General features: G+C 42.0%; 1 protein-coding gene across 6 annotated transcripts in view; it reads left to right on the top strand.

Moving 5' to 3' along the window:
* The first annotated feature begins 8,542 nt into the window (after positions 1–8,542).
* Positions 8,543–24,131, top strand: part of LOC122560257 (tumor protein p53-inducible nuclear protein 2) — a 42,710-nt gene continuing 27,121 nt past the window's right edge. Inside the window, exons 1-2 of one of the 6 annotated variants that reach the window (XM_043710754.1) lie at positions 8,543–8,859; positions 9,265–9,343. The gene's annotated coding sequence lies outside the window, so the exon portion shown is untranslated. Of the gene's footprint in view, positions 8,860–9,264; positions 9,344–9,530; positions 9,598–12,526; positions 12,548–12,595; positions 12,689–24,131 lie in introns of those variants that run through there. The other 5 variants (XM_043710753.1, XM_043710758.1, XM_043710755.1 and 2 more) reach the window with 5 other exon arrangements.

The following is a 24,131-nucleotide window of genomic DNA, read 5'->3' as shown; positions in this document are numbered from 1 at the left end:
TGTTTGGGTGGGTTACGTTCGGAGGGTCGGTGTGGACTTGTTGGGCCAAATGGCCTATTTCCATACTGTAGGGAATCTAATAGTGATTTATATCAACATCTTCACAAATGTGGCAAACCTCTAAATAGACAGCAAGCTGTAGGGAGAAGTTGGTATCTTAGCCCGATCCTAACTCAGCTACATACATCAACTTACCAGCAGGGGGTCTTTTCTGAAAACAGTGGCTGATGTAATTCTGTATTGGCAATATACAGACAATAGAGAATACTGAATGTTACTGGTGAATAAATGTGTCCAAATACATAGTTTCCTAAATTTTATTATGAAATAGGCCAAATGTGATTTTACAGAGAGAGGACAAGTTTAAGGAAAAAAATCATAATTCAGACAAAGCCTTCAGTTATTGTGTGTGGTTATGAGTGTTGGATTGTTTTACAACAATTAAATCCATAGAGTGTAACGAATGTATATTGACTGTGATGGCTCTATGGATGAGAAATAATAGTAATAAAGAGAGACTTGAAATAATGGGACTGTTCCTACAATGACAAACAGCATACTTATTAAGAAATATTGCAAATTCCTGAAAGGACTTGATATAGTAAGTAGGGAAAGACTAATTCTTGCTTCACTGGTGCAAATACAATGGGACAAGTGGTATTTTTTCTATGCTATAAATATGTTATTATTATATGATGAGTAAGAGATTAAAAATATCAAATTTAGTATGCTCATGAAGAAAGTGAGGTGAATTTTTTGTGAGGATGATTGTTGGAAGATAGAATACTTTAGCACAGGAACCATTTTTCAAGGAGGTATTTAATAAATATTTGAAGCAATAGAAGATACAGAGTTATAGGAAGAGAACAGGGTAGGTTTGAACAGTTTAGGATTGCTCTGACAGAGTTGCAGCACAGACTCAATGATTGAATGACCTCCCTATGTGTCTTAATTTACTGTTGTTTATTCTGCTTAGCCGAGAAGGTTTAAAGCCATTTTCCATTACTATTCATAATGAGATGAATTTATTGCTAACTGGAAATCACAGAATCAATTTCAGCTGAGGAGGCCAGTAAATCCAATTTAGATCATCTATCCCAAAAGATCTCTCTCTCTTTCAGTATATATTTTTTAATTGCTTAAATAATTCCAAGGTTTTAATCTCCACTGCTTTATCCAGAAATGTGTTTCATGTATTAATCATTCTTTGTGTGACACACTTGATTGTCGACATTTTCTGTGTGCACATTGGCTGCGGTGTTTCTTGCATTACATTAACAATGACTGTTAACTTCCAAAGCACTTTGTCGATTACAAAGCACTTTGGGATAGCTGATGTTGTAAAAGGTACTTATACAAATGAAAGATAGTCTATGAAACTACCCCTTTGACCAAACTTTTGGTCATCTGCCCTTGTATTACCTTATGTAGCCTAATGTCTAATTTTACTGTACAACAATTCTGCAAAGTGAGTCAGATGTTTCGTTATGTTAAAGATACGATACACTCTAAGGTATTCTGTTGTTGCAATGTCTCCAAAGTGAGACAGAGATCATAACTCTGTTCTGAATGAATTTCGATGTTCAAATGTTCCACTTGAATGTAACCCCTTACGTCTAAAGAACTGGATATTCTTTTGGTCTACTTGAGACATCTATAATTTTGTAGCTTACACAACAATACTACAGCATATTGCCTTATTCAGCTATCAGAGAGCCCCAATAGCATTCATTTGTACAGAATAACAATTCAATATAGAAAGGGAAAGGGGTCAGGATGGGAGGGAATGCATTATATAGTGCTCACTAGCAGCCCAATCCAAAATTTTGAATCAGCCAAAATATTTTTTGGTTCTTGAACATTCTTCTGCAACCTATCCTGAATGTAAAAATGTGGCCACAGTGATCAAGGAGTCAAATTGATTCCTCTTACACTTATTTGTTATGTTCTTAACATTGCCCATTTGTTCGATGGATTTAATTGTTTTATTAAAATACTAACACATTACAATATTTTACATGAATTATAAATACTCTCATTTTAAAGTTTCGGGAGAATAATTCACAGGTCAGTGCCCTCTCATGATAGAAACTGAAGCTGAATGGTAAAATGTATCCACAAGATTATTTATGTTTTCATAGTGAGAAGGTTGACCTATTAATGGGATTTTCAATGAGACTGGAACAATCCAGTGGGGATAGCCACACTCTTTAGGGAGACATGCTCAGCTCCAACGCCTCAGAAGCGCTTAAAGTACTTACCTGCCAGACCAATGTTAATTGTACAAATTATTGATATCACGACCCTTTCAAAAATCCATTACTACAATCTAATGGCTCTCAAATTCTTTAGTGGTAGTACCTTTTATCACGTACGTTGTAGTCACGTGCCACTGCATCTAAATTATGATTTGCATGACATGGAGGTATCGCATGTGCACAGTATGCACACATGCTTTTAAGAAAACAGATATTTCCTTAATGTCAATAAAGGTACGCCTGCTTCTCAATGCAGAAAGATAACTGCCCTCATTAAAATATATAACTCAGTTTAGTGTGAAAAGGTTACTTTCGTGTCTTGAGTGAGACAGCAGGGCCAACCTGCACTGGTCATGTGGTGACTACACTCCAATGCCATCATCTAACTCTCACTAATTTTGGTTCTGGTTGCTGCTCAGTTGCCTACTCTTGACCATACTTGCTAGTTGGTCACCCACATTGACCATCCATCTCAATAAGCACTTTTACATGATGGACCTTCAGGTATGAAAATGTGTTGCTGGAAAAGCGCAGCAGGTCAGGCAGCATCCAAGGTACAGGAGAATCGACATTTCGGGCATAAGCCCTTCTTCAGGAATCCAAGGAACAGGAGAATCGACGTTTCGGGCATAAGCCCTTCTTCAGGTATCCTTCAGGTATCCATAGATCAGCTATTTTCTGTCTATTTCCATAGATTCATTACAGTAATTTTGAATAGTTGTGCAGTGATTGGAATGAGGGCTGGGTGGATCTTATTGACTATGAGATCCCTGATTGGTGTTGTTAACCTGAGCCAAGCAGGGACCCCTGGCTGACAGATATTAACAAGAGATTCAGAGAGTCTTATCATTCTAGGTACTGGCTCTGAGCTGGCAGGTGCACATGTAAATAAAGGGTGACTTGGTGACAGGATACTGGCCTCTGTGCAGTTATTTCAGTGGCGACGAGGGAAAACAGTATGTACCTGAAGAAAATTCACTCACAACAGTTGTCTTTGAGTTCCATTAAGCATTTCTGGCATTATGCCTTTATTTGGGAAACTTGACTCATTCAATCTTGACACTGAAGACTGGGCCCAGTATGTGGAAAGAATGTGTTATATTTTCCAGACAAATGACATTGGGGCAGATGAAAAGCAATGAGTAATCCTTCTGGCTGCTTGCGGATATGCAGCATTTTCATTTATTAGGAGCCTAATTTTCTCTGAGACACCAGATACTAAAACCTTTCTCATGAATTCACAGGTTTAGTTCAGGAATATTGCGAGACACTGAGACACAATCCAGTTTATTAGGCAGTTTGATAACCAGGGAATTATTACAGGAAATTCATACTCAACCTGGCCTCCATCTTGGCACCACTATACCTGTTATTGAAAAAGGATCAGCCTTGGAAATGGTCACGTAGCCAAGAAGTAGCCTTTAGGGAAGTGAAAAAGCAGCTATTGTCATCTCAGGTGTTGGCCCACTATGATCCAAAGCGAGAGGTGTTGCTGACTTGTGATGCCTCCTCATTCAGTATCAGGGTGGTGTTGGCTCACCAGTCGCCCAATGGAGCAGAACACCCGATAGCTTATGCTTCCTGGACTTTGGCTGATGCCAAACCCAAATACTACCAGATAGAGAAGGAAGATTTGGCGGTTATTTTTGGTGTGAGAAAGTTCCACCAATAATTGTATGGAAGCAAATTTGTAATAGTAACGGATCATAAATCCCTGCTCAGGATACTTAAAGAAGACAAGGCCGTGCTGGCCATAGCCTCTGGTCAAATTCAGCAGTGGGCCAATACTCTTAGTGCGTACAATCACCGGTTGAAATACCATCCAGGAGGCCAAGTAGAAACTGCGGATGCATTGAGTTGCCCCCACTGGCAGATACACCACTGGTAGTGCCTCCCCTGGAAGAGACTATTCTGTTTTAAACTTTCTAGACACCCTTCCAGTTACTGCTGACAACTGTGGACATGTGAATATCCCATCCTGGCAAGACTAAAACAGCTGGTGGTGATGGGGGAAACAAAGGGCCTCAGAACCAGAATTGAAACCTTTCCAGACCTGGTGAGACCAGATCACTGTAGGAGACTGCATATTACTACGGGGAGCAAGAATGATTGTCCCATGCAATGGTCACTGCCAGACATTGGCTGAACTCCACCAGGGTCATTAGGGGTTTCCAAAATGAAGATGCTGGCAAGAAGCTATCTCTGGTGGGCAGGATTGGATGCAGACATGGCTATGTTGATGGGGCAGTGCATAGAGTGCCAACAAGGACAACAATTACTGCCATTAGCTCCCTCACAATCACAGTTGCATATCAACTATGCTCATCCTTTCATGAGCACAATGATCTTGGTCATTGTGGATGCCCATTCAAAGTGGTTGGAGGTGCACAGAGCTCATTTGGCAAACTCAGGCATGACGATTGAAAAGCTTCGAGCATTGTTTGTGATACACAGATTTCTGGAAGTATTGGTCATGGGACGTCATTTGTTAGCAGAAAATTCCAATATTTCCTGAGTCAAATGGCATTCAACATGTTCAAACAGTTCCATACCATCCATCATCCAATGGTCTGGCAGAAAGAGCAGTCCAAACATCAAAGGCAGGCTTGAAGAAATCACCTCCAGCTTCACTCAACACCGAACTGTCCTAGTTCCTGTTTGATTAGAGGACCGCTCCATGCAACTATAGGGATATCTCCAGCAGAGTTGCAGATGGGGAGAAGACTCTACATCAGGTTAAGCCTGATATTCCTGGACCTGAAGGGGTGGGTAAAAGGTCATCTGGAACACCAATGCTGGCCACAAGCTTCCTCTATGTGCGAGAGAGAGAGACAGTTTACTTCAGGGGACAACGTTGGTGTTAAAACCACAAAAATGGTCCTGCATGGATACAAGGCGAGGTCAGGTCCATGACACATGAAGTTTGGAAAGGTTCAATGATCCTGAACAAACATGTGGATTACCTGAAAGCTGCTAACTCACAAACGGTGCTGGAGGAAAACATACCTGTCCCCTTAGAATAGCCAGCACGGCTGTCAGAATGCCTGGTCTCTTCCCCTCCATCGAGCATCAAAGAAACCTCAGAGTCTGAGATGGATGCAGCCTTGATACCATTATCGGAGGAAGAATAGGAGGAAAATCTCCTGAGACGGTCTAGGTGCAAGAGACGGGCTACTGTCCTAACACACCATCCTAGGAATGGTCTCCGCATTTTGAAGAGAACTGTTTATGGTAATGGACTCTGTGTACCAGAAAGGATTCCGTATGTTGGTAATTGACCCTGTATTGTTGCTTGTTGGCTTTATCACCTGCACAGAGTCTGAGGAACCAGACCTGGGGGGAAAACATCACAGGAGAAACCTCAACAAAAGGGACAGGCCTGCTTCCCCTGGACTTGAGAGGGATGTAGTGATTGGTATGTGGGCCAGGTGGTCTCATTGACTGAGATCCTTGATTGGGGTTGTTAGCCTGGTCAAATCAAGGAGCTCTGGCTGACAGACATAAACAGTAGTGTCATTTGCTGCATCCTGGAGTTTGGGAGTGGACTCTGCCTCTGGGAGTGGATCAAACCCCTGTGAGATGAGTTGTTCCTGTGGGTAGGCCTGGCCCTTGTTGGTGGACTAGACCTCTGTAAAGACTGAACAGCTGTGTGTGTGCTGGGAGGTGAGCATTTGCTGTGTCCTGGGGTTCGGGAATGGACTCTGCCTTCGAGAGTGGACCAAACCCCCGTCAGTTAACTGCACCTTCACAATGTACTGTGTTCCTGTGAGTGGGTCTGGATCTCTGTGGATAAACCAGGCCTCTATGGAGACTGAACACCTGTGTGTGTGCTATGGGGTGTGTATTTGCTGCCTTCAGGAGTGGACTCTGCCTTTAGTTGTAGACTTGATCTTGATATTGCATTCTGCATGCTGGAGAGGATTCTGTTCCTGGGAATGGTCTCTGCATTTTGAAGAGAGCTGTTTATGGTACTAGACTCTGTGTACCAGAAAGGATTCCGTATGTTGGTAATTGACCCTGAATTGTTGCTTGTTGGCTTTATCACCTGCACTATCTTGTGTCCCTGGGTCTGGCAAGTCTCACTGTGAGCTGGGAGGCTCATAGGTTGTCCTGAAAGCTGTCGCTCGAAAGCCGGAGGGTGGGTATGCCGTCCTCTGCACCAGATGCCAGTCGCCCCAAGAGGTGGAAGATGGATAGGCTGTTCTGACCGCTGCTGCCCCGAGAAGCGGTAGTTGGGACAGGCTGTCCAAGGGGTGGTTGGAAGGTGTGTCAGAGGGGGCGAGAGCCAGATGGTGTGTTGGGGCAGGCTGAGATTCAGAAGGCTTGTGGGCTGCCCTGCATGCTGTTGTCCCAGGGAAGGGGATTGGCTCTCCTCGAGGTGGCTGGAAGGTGTGTCAGGGCAGTCCACAGGCCAGATGGTACATTGGGGTGGGCAAGAGCTAGATGGTACATAGGGGCAGACCGAGAAGGCGGGTAGGCCGTCCTCAGCACTGTCACCCTGGGCGGGCTGTCCTGGAGGTGCCAGAAGGTGCGAAGGATGTTTAGGTCGTCCTGATTGCTGTTATCCTGGGGGATGGCAGGGGGAAACAGAACGGGCTGTCCTACAGGTGGTTGGAAGGTGTGTCAGGTGGACCGAGAACTGGAAGGGGCATGGTTCAGACCGAGAGCTGGAAAGGGTGTAGGGCGGGCTGCCTTAGAGTGGCGGAAGGTGGGAGGGATGGGTAGGTTGCTGCGGGAGTCTGTATTCTATGCATTATTTTTTTATTGGACTGTCTAATATGTATTTGTTACTGTTACTGTTTTGTGATGACAAAGTGGGATTTAGTTTTCCTCATTTCTCTGAAAACTGGTTGAACGGTGGGGTTTGGGGCCTGGCTTTGCTGCACTTTTCCTTTGTAAAGTGCTGTTTCTCCATATACAGCTATTAATGTTAATTGTTTTGTAAACTGTATTGTGTACTAATTTTAAAAAAATAAACAGACCTGCCAAGAAAAAGAAAAAATAAACAGGAGTGCCAGAGGGGTTTGCTTCCTGTAGCGGCCAGCTCTGAGCTGCAAGGTCTCTTGCAATTAAAGGGTGCCTTGCTGACAGGGGTACCAGCCTGTGCGCAGTTATTTCAAATTGTTTGGTGGTTCAGAGATTGAGCTGTGTCAGGGATGGCTTTGCCAATTATATGGTCTGGGAAGCCGTCAGACTTCATGAGGTCAAAGATGGATTTGTGGGAAAGAGGCCATTCCAAAGGAAACCCAGTAAGAACAAGAGGAGAAGCAACAAGGGATGTTAAAGTGCCACATGGTTTTATGCTGCTTATAAAAGCAACAAACAGATCCACTCGTTTCCAACACCTGGGCTAGCAATCTGTGTCAATGTTTATGCCCATAAAAGTCTTGCAGTTGGCAGCGATATGACCTTGACATATGCCATCTTCTCTGAACATTGGCACATACCTGGGCAGAGGTCACTTGCTTGCCCTGCCATGACAGAGTGGGTAGGAAAAGGATGGCTTCCAGTCTCAGACTTACCACCCCCGCAACCCCCGTCCTTTTTAATGAATTAGGAAAGTTTCGAACAAAATACCCCAGCCATACGAGTCCAAATCAAACGTGAAGTCTGACAAAAGGGGAGTACTCTATGCGGTTCGGCAGTAAACAGGACCTGATCAACCTGCAGAGCGTGTTTGTGTAAAAAAAAACAAACAAAAAAAACCGTTTTACAACACAATTTTGTTTTTCAAGTTTGCCCTCGCAAAGATTCAACGCAGAATCAATGCTAGAAGCTCCCATTGATAAAAAAAATACAGGGAGTTACGTTCATGGCAATATATTCAGGATTGTGGTGTCCTGTCACTCGCTAATAACACCGCATCGACATTGGCCTAGATATCTGAACAAACTGTCCTTCACGCCACCGCCCACAAACAGATCTGGGGGCTGGGAGACACCCAGAGAGCACCTCTGACACTGAGTAACATTGCTGGGTAGCTAGAGAACAATCTCTATTTATAGGGAAAGAGAGGGAGTGGAAAATATAAAGGATTCCTACACTTCAAAAGAATTTATTTTTAAAATTTAAAAAAAAGCACTGTTTCCACACTGACTCTTGCATTTAAAAAAACCTGCGAGGTCTCAATGAAAGTGACATCAGACATGATCCTGGATTTACGCATAATCTCCCTTCAAGGGAAAAAAATTGCAATTGCAAGGTCACGTGGGGATGGGTGAGTTGGACGCTGATTGGCGGGGTGATGGGGATAACGTCACAAAGAGGCCCCGCCCCCGATCAGCTGTTCAGTCAATTCCAAAATCTGATACAGTCCGCGGGACCAACTGGGTGCAAAATAACAGCGGCACTGGCTGGTGGGGGGGGGGAAAAAAAGCCTTTCTTCTGAGAAGAACGAACGTCTTTTTTAAAGAAAAAATACACAAGCAGTCAGTACTTCACTCCTCCCCTCCCTGCTGTATTCGCAGATGTGTTCTACCTCACTTGAACAGCCCGTGTAGTTTCTTTTGAAAATTTTGGTTTTCATCTTGTTTACAAAGTGACTGCAAAAAATACTTGACACACACGGGAAGAGAGAGAGAGAGAGACGGAGAGAAGGCAGGTAAGTATCTCTTCCCCTCCCTCACTGTGACATCTTTCCTTGTGTTATAGGTCAGCTTTTCTTATTACAACGCTTGTTACTTGAGGCTGCAGTTGCTGTCAGGTATTTAGTGCTTATGCTGTTGGACCTTATTATCCTTTCAGTTTGTTTCCTTTTGGAGTTTGAGCAGATAATTTGTTTCTGCGGAAAGATATTTATGATTCCCACTGAACAATACCTACCGCATTTCCTCCTCCTAAACTGTTATCGCTGTGACTTAACTCCCGCCTAGATTGTGTATAAGAGAACTGTTTCGGTGTATTATGTAAGCCTTGTTTTGCCAGTCCCTTGTATAGTATCGACCTGAAATGGACATTGATGTACGTAAGTGTGTGTTTGAATATGTAACCGTCTGCTTTTCCCCAGAGGGATGTTAACTCGGAAACGGATTAACTGTTGTCATTTTTTAAGAAAAATGAAGTGAGGGATTCTGCACACTATAATTGTGAGTCTTCTGTGCAGAGTATTGCATTTGTTACTCTTATTGTATATCTCCGTTTGTTGTAAACCGGACTTGCTGTCAATCCATTGTGAAAACAGCTGATTTTGTTGGTATTGGATAGTTGGGATTAGTCAATAAGGTGACGTGAAGGTTATTAACATAAAACACAGCAGCACAATGACGCCATCCTTCTTAAAGGGACCACCTCGATCACTCTGGCCCCTGAAACTGCTTTTGTCTGTCTTTACATCTGAACGGTAGGTTTACCCGTAGTTACTTAAATGAGGGGAGGGAGCCAGGTCTTTAAAAGGCTCTTACCAGGATCAATTTTATAGAAATTTATATTTTGAACATTGATGTAATTTCAGCTTTTCTAACATACTTTTTTTCCAAAAATGTAGATTTATTGTACTACATACCACCAAGTGTCGGTTTTGTAGGAGAATTTGGAAAACTGTTTGCCCAATTCCAACATATGCCAACCTTTCTTCGCCCCCACCCCCACCCCCCAATAGAAATTTGAAGCAAGCACAGACATTGCTGGAGAAACTCAAGTCTGGCAGCATTTAGCATCATAGCGATGTACAGCACGGAAACAACCCTTCTGTCTAACTCGTCCATGGCCGAACAGAGATCCTCAGCTAATCTAGTCCCAATTGCCAGCACTTGGACCATATGCCTCTGAACCTTTCCTATTCATGTACCCATCCAGATGTCTTTTAAATGTTGCAATTGTACCAGCCTTCACCCACTTCCTCTGGCAGCACCACCCTCTGGGAGAAAAAGTTGTCCCTTAGGTCCCTTGTAATTTTTTTTCCCTTTCACCCTAAACCTATGCCCTCTAGTTCTGGACTCCCCCACTCAGGGAAAATACCTTGCCTATTTATCCTATCCATGTCCCTCATAATTTTATAAACCTCAATAAGGTCACCCCTCAGCCTCTGACACTCCAGGACAAATATTGTGGAGAGAGAAAACTGAACATTTTAAGTCCAGTGCCCCCCTCAGTGCTGTCACTGAAGTCCAGCCACTGGTCACAAAACATTTAATTCAGTTTCCTCTCCCCACAAATGCTACCAAATCTGCTGAGTTTCTTCAGCACTTTGTTTTGTTTCAGATGTCCAGCGTTTGCACTTGTGGTTTTATTAACCAAGATCTGTGCAGTATCAATTCATTCCATCCACCGCTCCATATTTCATCCACTCCCCCCTCCAACCCAAGCCGCCACCGCCAAAAAAATCTGTAGTCGGTTTCAATCCCAATGTCAAGGCTCCTAGTGGAAAGTATTGTTTGTTATTTTTGGAATGTTTTGAAGTGGCATATCTTTGAAGAAACTGTAGGAAGAGAGCAGAGTTCTTGACCTATATTCAGTGCTGCCCACTTGTGAAAGCTACCAGGGGATGTCAGGCAAACGAGAGAATATCAAGAGGAATTCTGTAATTTCAAGTTGAGAACCTCCTGCTTCTTCCTCAATCCTCCCTTTACACCCCCACCCACCTCCAACAACCTGGCATTGTGACCCAGTGATTTGTAACTTAGTAAGGAATTTCCTTAGGAACTTCTCAGTGAAAGGGTATTCTAGTGAGGCAGGGTGCAAAAAAAGTAGTGGAATCCTGGTCTGACTATTTGCTGTTGCCTGTGGTGATAAAGTAAGTTCCGTTCTGCCTTTGATTTGGTTGCGATCTGACCAGTGTGTTAGGAATTCTGTAATCTTGTGTTTATGACTGGGCCTATTGTATGGTGGATGAAATCAAGTTCAGTTTATTACATTGGATTTTTCACACACATTTAGCAGGGCCTTGGGTGTCCACTCCTGTCTACACCACCCGCCCCCAAGCAAGAAAGGCCAATTTGCTATTTGCAAGTGTAATTGCTTGCTCTGATGTTTCTACAAGTGTGCACAAGTCTCTCAAAACATCAAAATTTCACAAGTTTGGCATTTTAAATGCTTCTCTATCCTTACAAGTGAATGACTGCCTCCTTCCTCATTTTATGCCATTTTATTACCTTGTTAACCATTCTCTTAGCTAGTCAATATTTCTTTGGAGTCTCCATGTCCTGCTCTCAGCTTACATTCCCACCTAGATGTGTATCATCACCAAACTTGGATACTTTGTACTGCTTCATGTAAGTCATTAATGTCGATTGTAAATAGCTGAGGGCATTGAGTTGAATGCCATGGTGACTGCAGTACTTTTCAGTGTAAGTGGGTGCAATGTCGTTCAGGATGAAAGCTAGCATGTGAGTTTGCTATGTCTTCCTGTGTCTGCTGAACAAGTTTCCCATGAGATTCATTCCTGATGGAGGGCTTTTGCCCGAAACGTCGATTTTCCTGCTCCTCGGATGCTGCCTGACCGGCTGTGATTTGTTTTTCCAGCACCACTCTAATCTAGACTCTTCCCATGAGATCTGCCCGGTCTTGTGAATCAAATGTTTTTTTTAATAAACAACAGCATTTCCCTAACCCTGTGCCCTGCACCTGTTCCACCTCGACTTCCCTCCCAAATAACCCAGCCAATTTAAAAACAGTATGTATTTTCAGGATGCTGTTGAAGTTGGCACGGCTGCACTCCGATGCTCCTGAGAATGCAGCAAAGGGCTATTTCATTGTAAATGTACAACTGAATAGCTTCAGGGACCCTATCCAGGAGTGGAGTTGTGTAAAGGTGCCAAATTCCTTTCACTAAAGGAGCTGAATGAACTGGTTTGACTGTTGCAACAACAGCAGCTTTATTGGTGGCAGTCCGTGATATAGTGCATGATCTATAAATTTGAGTTGCTAGTCCAGTACAAAACCTTCACCATTCCATAGATGTTGTGGAATACTATTGTTAGAACTCAACATTGTAGCACTCTAGGGCCCAATTGACACTTTTATTCAGTGCATTGACTGTTCCTTCTGGTATAGAAAGTGTTGGTGGAGCTGGCAGTTTTGCCGTCAAAATTGCAATACATATTTTTAATGATGGATTAATTGTGGCACTAGTGTTTATTGTCCTACTTTGTGTATTTTATGTGAATTATATGGGTGTAGGAAGAGAACTGAATGCTTTATTTGTTCTTTTGTGGCCTTCAATATCCAAATGATGCAACTTCCTGCAAGCAATACGGTGATTCAGAACAACATGTAACTTGGTTCAGATCTTTCATCATCTAATATTAGTGTTATGCACACCAAAGCATCCACGATGACTGTGTCCCATAAAAGTAAGCATAAACTGTTCTATCATGAGAAATGTTACTAAATTAAAATCCCCTGACACTGTTCACTGGCGAAAATAAGAAAACAAACTTTCTCAAGACTTGTGGCAGCATCTGTGGAGAGAAATAGTTACCATTTGGGGATGAGTATGACACTTTTTTTTAATAAACTACTTTTACTAGTATTCTCTTCATTCTTTTTGTCTTCCCTCACTTAATCATTAATTTCCAATCTTGCACTTTATTGCCTTGCACACAGCTTATTTTGTTTGTGTGCATTCTCATTCTCTGTCCTTTCTAATGTACTCTCGTTTTTTTTTCCTTTTCTCTCGTGCATTCTTTTTATTTGTCTCTCCTCCCTTGCCGTTTGTCTCCTACCACACTTTCTTTATTCCCTCATTCATGTGCCACTATTACCTCTCAAAACTTGATTCTTTTGTACTTTCAATCATACTTTCAAAGTTTTGTTTGATTACAACATGTTGACTGGATTACTTGTGACAATTTAATGCATTGTATGATATCTTCCAGAAGTGAGTGAATGTTACTGAGTGACATTTTGATGATGAGTCTGGAGACAAATTGCAAAGAACAACAATGAAATGAATTTAAACTTCATTGCCTTCCTGATATTTGGATTCTGGTGGTGTCACTAGAGCTTTAGGTGTTGCCCTTCTAGGGTTGGGTGGTAAATGTTATTTATTGCTGGTGTTGAAGAATCATTATGATGTCCAAGGTATCTGGTTTGATACAGAAACTTCCAAATGTTATGAAGTCTACAAAAATATCTTAGAACCTTTTCTAAAGCCTTCCATTGTCATAACTATCTAGTTCATAAGCTCTCTTATTCTAAGGCATTTCTTTTAAAGTTACCTCTGATGCAACTTTGGTCGCCTGTCCTAATGTCTATCTAATCCTTTCCTGAAGAAGGGCTAATGCCCGAAACGTCGATTCTCCTGTTCCCTAGATGCTGCCTGACCTGCGCTTTTCCAGCAACACATTTCCATCATCTAATGTCTATCTACCCCATGGTGTTTTCTTTCTTATCCTTTGAAAGCACTTGGGCCCATTTACTGGGTTTAAGGTATTGTCAAGCAACAAAAAGAAAATGCTCAGCAACTCTTTATACAAAGTCTAAAAGATTAGCTTTTTGCCAATAAATAGAATTAAGAGCCTTTCCAGTGATGTGTCAGGCTGTTGTGGACTGGCCCCACGCACACATACATTGAACCTTCTTAGCCTGTCTGTGTCTGTTATTGAGATTCCACAAACCTGTATCTCGGTCAAGTTTTGAAAATCATCCAGTGGGCATTGTTTGACATCCTTCATTGTGGTGCATGTTTCTGAAAGTTGTATAAACAAAAGTTGTCAGTAAAATGTTCATATACAAAGTGTTAAGGTCTCTTACCTCCAACATCTTTTGTGTGCTTAATTTTATGAAGAAAAATGTGCAGACAACTTTCAATTTAGTGGGCGGCATGGTGGCACAGTGGTTAGCATTACTGCCTCACAGCGCCAGAGACCCGGGTTCAATTCCCGACTCAGGCGACTGACTGTGTGGAGTTTGCACATTCTCCCCGTGTCTGCGGGGGTTTCCTCCGGGTGCTCCGGTTTCCTTCCACAGTCCAAAGATGTGCAGGTCAGGTGAATCGGCCATGCTAAATTGCCCGTAGTGTTAGGTAAGGGGTAAATGTATGGGTGGGTTGCGCTTCGGCGGGTCGGTGTGGACTTGTTGGGCCGAAGGGCCTGTTTCCACACTGTAATCTAATCTAATCAATTAGCTGTGCAAATATGTAAAAAGGCTTGAGGATATATTAAACTTTTGCCTCTATTGTCATCAGTAATGGAAACATTTGTTTTGCTCCCTAATGAATGATTCACATGAGGATGTATGTTGATGGTTGGTTTTTTTTTAGATGACTTCTTATACTCACTGAAATATAAATCTAAGAAAACAGGAGTACAATGAAAAGTGTACAAAGTTGCCATTCTCCGATGCTAGCTTTGTAAACAAAAGACAGGATTAAAAACAAAAGGCGAAATAAAAGAAACAGCCAAAAGAAAAGACAATGTTCAGATCACTCCCCCACCATGAGTCCTCGCCATCAGAAAAATAAAGACACAAAGTCCATCCCTTGATCTGGGAGAACACAGGCACCCCAAGTTCCTGCACGTCACCACAGTTGGAATGTCACCGCCTGACTACTGTACAAGGCAGCAAGATCTCAGTAATACTTAAGTATGTAAATAGTACTCTGCATATAAAATTAAAGCTCTACCACTGAGTATGCATGGGGCCCTGGTCCTGACGGCAATTTTCATTAAGGAGAACAACAATTAAAGCTTTTATAAAGTTCCCAGAGATCAGAGATTGCCTTAAAAATAACTGTTTCACACTGTGCTGAGTTAATGTGGACACAACTCCAAGTGCAAACTCTATGAACCCGTGCTTTGCTGGGGGTGCCACTTTTTATAAATGCAGATTTTGGTCAGAATCTGAGCGTAAAGCTCTAAAAGGGAATATAACATTTTTCATGACCACTGGGGGTCTCAATGCACTTTGTACATAATGAATTGCTTCTGAGGTGTCGTCAGTCTGTTAGTGTAGGAAATCTGCTGTGACTTCCTATTAATATTTCATATGTGGTTGCTAAAATCTACTGGTGCTGAAATTGATTCATAGCCTTTTCCAAATAAAGTACACAGGAAGTGACCTAAATGTTAAATTTATTTAGTATGTTTTGAAGATGAAGTTACTGCTGTACCAAGTGTACCAGGAAATACTGCATTTTTACATGATGCAGTCATCGCAGCTAAAGCAAACCATTGTAAATGCTCAGAGCTTTTCTCCTGTTGATTTCAAATAAATTTTACATGGTGACAGCAAAGTTGCAAAAGATCCCATATCCTGATCGAAGTTTTTCTGCCTTGCACGCATGAAGTATACACTATTGCTGTTCCTGATGTGCTGATTGCCCTTTCCTTTCCCCAAAACAAAAGGGTTTTAGTCAAATAAAGAACTCCATGCTGCAGGATGGGCCTGTGAATCTTTTGCCAGAATGAAGTGATGTCAGAAGCTGGATCCAGGAGCCACGTCAATGATGCCGAAGGCTTGAGGGAGAGCAAATGAGGTCTGAAGAATGAAAAGCTTAACATATAAGGAACATTTGAGGATGCTGGGTTTATACTCATGGAGTTTAGAAGGATGACAGGAGATCTATTTGAAACAGGCAGAATGCTGAATGGCCTGGACAGTAGATGTTGGGAAGGTGTTTCCATTGGTAGGAGAGACTAGGACGTGACGGTACAGCCTCAGAGTAAAGGGAAGACCTTTTAGAACTGAGATAAGGAGAAACTTCTTCAATCACAGAGTGGTGAATCAATGGAATTCATTCCCACAAAAGTCTGTGGAGGCCAGGTCATTGAGTATGTTTAAGACTGAGATAGATAAGTTCTTGATTGTCAGGGGATATGGGGTTGAGAAACATATCAGCCATGATTGAATGGTGGAGCAGACTTAATGGCTGATTGGCCTAATTTCTGCTCCTATGTCTTTTGATCTTACGGACTAAACTGTCCTTGTGTGTAAAGGCCTGAAAGGCTTAATGCTGAGCAATGTATTAAGAATTGCTTAGCATGATTTTACATGGAGTCAGGTGGGGAATGAACAATATGGATGTAGAAGGAGGAAGACCTGATGGAAGTTTCCCTAATAATCTCTATGTAACTTATGTTTATTGTAACTTGTAGTTTATTGCTTGATAACAAGTGGTTAAAACAATAATGTAAGAACCTCTTCCATGAGACGACTAGGTGGTTTCCACTACTGCACTCCACCCCAGCCAGACCAAGTGGCCTCTGTGGATCCCTGCCAGGAATATGGATAGTGGCAGTACCATAGAACATAGAATATAACAGAACAGTACAGGCCCTTCGGCCCTCGATGTTGCGCCGACCTGTCATACCAATCTGAAGCCTCTAACCTACACTATTCCACGTACGTCCATATGCTTGTCCAATGACGACTTGAATGTACTTAAAGTTGGCGAATCTACTATCATTGCAGGAAAAGCTTTCCATACCCTTACTACTCTAAGTAAAGAATCTACCTCTGACATCTGTCCTATATCTATCACTAAATCTAGCCGATGGATCTTACGCCATAATGAGTGTATTGCGACTCCTCTTACAACGATGGAAGTGTGGCAGGTGGCAGTCTATCCTCTTGACCTGCTCTGTGTTTTCAGTTGCACACACTCCTTTTTAATGTGCACTCTTCTCTCAGCATATTCAGCTTCCTTTACCCACACCCTCTATTCACTCCTCCAGTTTCACTTTTCATCAAAACCCCTTTTGTAGCCATTTAATCTTCATTTTTTTAAACTTTTCATCGATCCCAGTTTAAAACATCTCTCAACCCTATTGGTTTGAATCAACTTGTTCAGAGATGTTCTTAGACATCTCTCGAGCAGGTGGGATTTGAACCTTGACCTCCTGATCCAGAGATAGGGACACTATCAGCGCAACACAAGCACCATTCACTTTCTGTTGATCCTGATCCCAGCTAATGTACTGGACTACTCTGCTCTCTTGAATGACCCCGTAATAGACCGAGGGATTCATCCCAGCAATTGGTACATGAATTGTAGGCTGGGTGAAGGAGGGAAAAGCAAGATTGAGGACCAGAGGAAGGTTTGGGTGTAAAGAGTTTTCTACAACACTTGTTAGTTGGAGCATACATTGGCAATTCTGCCTGCACATGCCAGCAACAGAACGTTTTGAGTCGGTTCTATTTTCTGGAGTTTGATCAAATCTCAGTTTCCAGTGTGAGGTTTATTCACCATTCTATCTTGGTAGAGAATGTGAAAGAAAATTTATTTGAATTTGATAATCCCAAAAAAATTCAGAAAGGGTAGTGGATGTATAACTTGTTTAATATTTGTACCTGGTTAAATATTGCAAACTCCTTGTGCTTTTTCTATTTTACCAAACACAGTTATAGCATGTATCACCCTGAAAAGATTTCATGAATTTACCTATTTATTACTCAAACAAATAGTATCACATACCTACATTTTAATGTAGTTGGCAGATCATGTAACTGAAGTAATCAGTCCTTCGGGTCTCCGCGTTCTGTTAGGGATGATTACCAGAAATGAAAGTATGGTTTCGAGATTTGATTGTGGAAGTAATGGGGTGAGGAAAGGAACTTTTTTTGTTTTGTAGACATGAGACCAAAGGACTGCAGCTGCTGGAAGCCAGAGTCAATAGATGTGGAACTGGAAGAGTGGCTCCACATCTATTGACTCTGATATGAAACCAATGTAAGTGAAAACAGTCCATAAGTACACTCAAACGTCTGTCTCTTTTTTAAAAAAAAACAAGTATGGAAATGAACAAACTACCTCTTGTCAGCTTGTGTAATGTTGTATTTGCTGAGTATTCGGTTGAGGCTATTTTAGGAGCTGAACTTGAGTGAAAACTTTCCACTGGTGCAATGAGTCATTTTGGATTTGCCTTCAGATTGGGCAGTGGATTAAGGCTGATAGTATGGGACACGACTAAGGTGGTAAACCACACAGGAAGTAAATCGAAAAGGTGTGATTTAGATGTAATCCAATGCTGGCTGTTTAAAGACTGAAGATTGTAGGAGGTGGTAAAGACTAGAAGGACATTTGGAATCCATACTTAATGAAGCTTTGCGGAAGAGTTTGAGTAGGATGGGAAAGCTAGTTCATAAAAAGATGCCTTGTGACAACAGAAAAAAAACCTACCAGGTTTTTAAAAGATATATTGCGCCAGTTTCCTATCTGAACTGTGCTGCACTTGGCCTGAATTCTCTCAAAATCACGTGGTTGAACTGTGTGGTCAGTCAGTGTAGCATTGGGTCCAGCTGAACTTTCTGTGCAAATACTGCTGCAATTATACACTTAAACAAATTCTTTTACAGTTAACTTTTAAGTTGGATCCTTGCAATTATTTAAACTCTAACTGTGCTCTGTGCTTAAAACTGAGTGCAATGAAGCTTTATAATGGCAAAGTTCCTGAAAAGATTTTAACTGTAGCTAGCTTGTAAGCAGCTTTTCTGCAGGGTCAGTGGTTCAAAACACTCTAGAGTAGCAGTTGTTAAGTTACAAAGAAGATCCTAGGTTGAACCTTGGACACTGGCTGTAACAATAGTATAATGCAGATGGATAAGATGATAAAACAATAATATATATCATGAGGCTGAAGAGAGAATGGAATCCTCTGTACCAGTGAGAAGTGTACCTTGGAAAACAGTGTTACGTTCTGTGTATAAATAAAAGTTAGCAGAAACCTGACAGAATCAGACAGTCACTCTCACATGAGTAAGGGCAAACATTCCAGACCACAAACTACCAGGCGAGAGAAGGAAATCCGTGCCCTCACTATGCAAAATGAAATCTCAAGCTATAAGCTGTGTGACAGCAAAGTCCATTAACTGCAATAACCTGGGTAAGGGAAGGAAGCAAAAGTAAATGGGTACGTATTATGGGCAGAAGAGGCTGGACTTTGCTGCGAAGACCATAACATTTGGCAGTACACGGAGACTTCCAAATTGTGATACTACCAGTAAACCGGTTGGTTTACGTTGGCGTTACAGATTGAGTCACAATGGCTTGGGTTTGCATTGAACGGACGGACCTCAGATGAGCATGAGGATTTTATATTCCAACAGGAAAGAGGGGGAAATTAGAAGGGAGCTAAAGAAAATAGCAAAAGGAGCAACATGGTAGCTTTCCTACAGTACTTTGATTAAAAACCTGTTCATCCTATATTGTAACAGCACACTGTAAATGGACGTCTAAATGAGTTGTTTATGACTATGCAAAGACAGTGTATGATTGCCAACTGCCAAAAAAAGCATTTATTTGATTCTTTTGACCATTTGGATGCCTCGAAGCACCTTTCAACCAGTGAAGTACTGTCGAAGTCCAGTCACTATTGGAGCTAATTTAGATTGGGAGCAGTTGCTTCCACTTATAGGCCAGTCTAGAGCCTCCGGGTATAACCTCAGTAAGGAGTGGCCCATTTAAGACAGATGAGTTTGTTCTCGGAGGATAGTGAATCTGTGGAATTCTTCTCCATAGAGGGCTGTGGAGGCTGGGCCATTGAGGTTATTCAAGGTGGAGATTGACAAATGTTTCATCAGTGGCAGGATTAGTTGTTATGGGGTAAAGGCAGGAGTTTGGAGTTGAGGATTATCAGATCAGCCCTGGGCCAAACAGCTTCTGCTCCTACATCTTGTGGTCTAATTTTCAAGAAGAAAGAAAACTCCCATGAACAGTAATGCAATAATAACCAGATCATCAGTTTCTGTGATGTTAATTTGAGGGACAAATGCCAGTAATAATTCCCTTCAAACAAGTGCCTTGATCATTTGAGTCCACCTGAGAGGGTGCTCTCTTTAAAGACTTCTCCAACTTGTACCATCTTTGACAGTGCAGTACTCCCTCAGTACTGCATTGGAGTGTCAGCATTGATCCCTAGATCATGAGAACAGAACGAGTAAGAGCAGCAGATCCTACCCTCTGGGATGGAGAATTCCAAAGATGCACAACCTTTTCAATGAAGTACTTTCTCCCCACCTCCATCCCAAATGGTTACACTCTTATCCTGAGGCTTTGCCCCCATATTTCAGATTTCCTGACCAGTGATTATAGAAGGCAGAAGTGGGTACTGCAGATGTTGGAGATCAGAGTCAAGATTAGAGTGGTGCTGGAAAAGGACAGCAGGTCAGGCAGCATTTGAAAAGAAGGAAAATTTACGCTTTGGACAAAAGCCCTTCAGTGATTATAGAATCTGAGACATACAGCATGGCAGCAGTCCCTTTGGTCCAACCCGTCCATGCCAACCAAGTTTTCCAAACCACACTAGTCTCACTTGCCTGCATTTAGTCCCTATCCGTCTAGACACTTTCTATTCATTTACCTATCCAAAAATTTTTAGATGCAGGTACACTTACAACATTTATCACTTCCTCTCAGTTCATTCCACATACCCTTTGTGTGAAGAAATTGCCTCTCAGCTCCCTTTTAAATCTTTCTCCTCTCCTCTTAAAAATAATGCCCTCCAGTTTTGAGCTCCCCTACCCTAGGGAAAAGATCTTTACCAATCACTTTATCTGTGCATCTCATGATTTTATAAACCTCTATTAAGGTCACATCTCAACCTCCTAGGGGGGGAAAAAGTCCAGGCTTATCCAATTTCTCCTTATAACTCAAACCCTCCCGTCCTGGTAACATCCTTTTGTAGGTCTTTTCTGCACCATCCCCAATTTAATAATATCTTTCTTATGGCAGGGTGATATCACTCAATATAATCTCTCCGCATTTACCCCATTCATCCCTTCATAGTCTTTGTATGTTTCAATAGGAGAGGCTCTTGTTCATCTAGACTCCAGAGAATATGCACCCAATTTACTCAGGGTTTAGATTAGAGTGGTGCTGGAAAAGCACAGCATCTGAGCAGCCTGACCTCCTGTGCTTTTCCAGCACCACTCTGATCTAAACTCTGGTTTCCAGCATCTGCAGTCCTCACTTTTGCTTACCCAATTTACTCAGCCTTGTCATAAGACAACCCCTCGTCCCAGGGAACAATTTAGTTGTTGTTCTCCAGAGCTGGAGTACAACTTGGAACTTGGTGACAGAGGCACCAAGACTACCAATAGAGCTGCCCATCAATTCAGAGCCATTCAAAAATGTCTGTGAGCAGGCTAGAAGATACCGTTTTTTAAAAAAATAAAGTGTTATTTTGTTTTTGTTCTTTACAAAAGTGTCTTTTAAGAAAACGTTTGCAAGCACACCATGCAAAGTTTCTTTTGCACTACTTTTGGATCAGGGCTGAGTTAACCTTTCGATCTTTGTCAGTCACCATGGCACTGTCTCAGTGTTATATTAATTCAACCACTCCCTTTCTCCTGGAAAGAATTAGCTTTGTTAATCAGATTTAACAGCATGTGAAACTCTTTGTGGTGAAACAAAGTGCCACTTATTATCGGATTTTAGTTTTGTTCAAGTCTTCAACCAGCCTGTGCTGAAATCATTCTTTGTACAAAATATTGTAAATAGTCTCTGTCTTATTTTGTTTTAATTTCCACTTCTTCTGCATTCATCTAGATATTGTCTGGAGTTTCCAGGCAAATAAGATGGATTTTCTTAAATGAATGTTGTATATTAACTGTTTGCATAAAGTTTTTAGTGAAATGCTTGTGTGGTCTAGTACTGTTGATGTAAACCACTAATGACCTTCCAGATATACACTAGAATTTATTTTTCTGAAGGTATTAGAACTTCAGTGTGTTTTGGCTGGATGTGGTTTTGTGCACTTGATTCCCAACACGTTGTTTCTTAACTGGGCATACTTTCTGGCAGAAGAGGAGTAGAATCTAATTGCTTCCTCCATGGGATAAAATTAGCTGCCCTGGCAGTGTATAAATTGCCTTGTTACAGAGCAGTATCGGAGGTACCTGTCCTTGAATACAGCTGACTATTGGTGAGCCTGTTAATCTTGTATTAGATTAAAATCTCCTGATTGTAATGCAAACATGTGGGGCCAAGCTTCTCCTCTCTGGGAGTACACAGCGTTCCTCAGGATACGAGGACAGATGTGCACAGATGTTGCTCACTTCAACCTGGAAAATATTCAGTTTTTATGCACCCCTGTCAATTGAGAGCAGAAAAAGGACTGAAGACATGGATCATAATCCCATAAAGTACAGATTTGATCTGACAAAAATTTCTAGAGTTATCAGATTGCACAATGACTGCACATGTGGCACGCTGGACAAGTGAGAAATGTGGGGAGGCAAAGTACCATTACCTACAATGATATCAGCATACATTCAAGCAATTGAGATATTTCCAATACAAGAGGTGTTCTTTGGGATAAGTATAGGGAGGCTAAGCTAGGTAGCGACAGTGATGTTAGAACATAGATGTAGAACATAGAAAAGTACAGCACAGAACAGGCCGTTTGGCCCACGATATTGTGCCAAGGTTTAATCCTAATGTAAAATATAGTAACTTAACCTACACACCCCTCAACTCACTGCTATCCATGTGCATGTCTAGCAGTCACTTAAATGTCCCCAGTGACTCTGCTTCCACCACCACAGCTGGCAACGCATTCCATGCATTCACAACTCTCTGCATAAAGAACCTACCTCTGATGTCGTCTTTATACCTATATCTTCAAACTATGACAACTTGTACCAGTCCATCCTGCCCTGGGGAAAAATCTTTGCCTATTGACTCTATCTATTCCCCTCATTATTTTGTACACCTCAATCAGGTCACCTCCCTTCCTCCTTCTCTCTAGAGAGAAAAGTCAAAGCTTATTCAACCTTTCTTCATAAGGCAAGCCCTCCAGTCCAGGCAGCATCCTGGTAAACCTTCTTTGCACTCTCTCCAAAGCTTCTGTATCTTTCCTACAGTAGGGCGACCAGAACTGGACACAATATTCCAAGTGTGGTCTCACCTGGGACTTGTAGAGCTGCAGCAAAACCTTGCAGTTCTTAAACTCGATCCCCCTGTTAATGAAAGCCAAAACACCACATGCTTTCTTAACAACCCTATTCACTTGGGTGGCAACTTTGAGGGATCTATGTACCTGCACACCCAGATCCCTCTGTTCCTCCACACCGCCAAGAATCCTGTCTTTAATCCTATATTCAGCATTCGAGTTTGACCTTCCAAAATGCATCACTTCACATTTATCCAGGTTGAACTCCATCTGCCATTTCTCAGCCCAGCTCTGCATCCTGTCTATGTTGCGCTGCAGCCTGCAGTAGCCCTCTATACTATCGACGACACCTCCAACCTTGGTGTCATCTGCAAATTTACTAACTCACCCCTCAACCTCCTCAAAGTCATTTATGAAAACTACAAAGAGCAGCGTCCAAAGAACAGAGCCCTGCGGGACCCCACTCGACGCTGTCCTCCATGCAGAATACTTTCCATCTACAACCACTGTCAGCCAGCCACCAGAAATGGTGACAGTCCTTTTGGATTTTTGATACTTGACTGAAATTTCATTCAGATTGCCTTTGCCTCTGATGCTAATGTTATGGACAGACAAAAGGTGAATACGGCTGCCCATAAAATTTATTGCATTGAAAGAGACCACTTTAACCTAACTAGTCTGTCATTATCATTAATGCTCCACGTCGTCCTCCATCTAACCCAGTCAGCATGTGATTATGTTGCTTTCTCTTTCACACACTTACTTTCCCTCAGAAGGCATTTCATGCTATCTGCCTCAAACTACCTCTCTGATAGTAGGATCATCATCATCTTCAATGTATTCACTTCCCATTACTTGATTTTCCACAATCACGAACCTTTCTGATATCACATCTCCAATGAATGGTGGGTCTTCACTATAGTTTTCAGACTGCTATAATACCAGTAGCTGCCTTTTGGCAATTTCTAGATGCTTCAGACCTCCCGGAGCTTACAGGAGAGAAATCTTGAAGCAGCATATCAAGTGCAACGTTTCCCACCAATGGGCAACTCCCACTGAGAAACCTGTCCCATCTCTAGCTGTGGCCTGAATTATTTATTGCCCA

This window comes from Chiloscyllium plagiosum, chromosome 20, assembly GCF_004010195.1.
Source record: "Chiloscyllium plagiosum isolate BGI_BamShark_2017 chromosome 20, ASM401019v2, whole genome shotgun sequence".
Taxonomy (NCBI): domain Eukaryota; kingdom Metazoa; phylum Chordata; class Chondrichthyes; order Orectolobiformes; family Hemiscylliidae; genus Chiloscyllium; species Chiloscyllium plagiosum.
The sequence above is the reverse complement of the archived record's forward strand: the minus strand, read 5'-3'. Positions and strand labels throughout refer to the sequence as shown.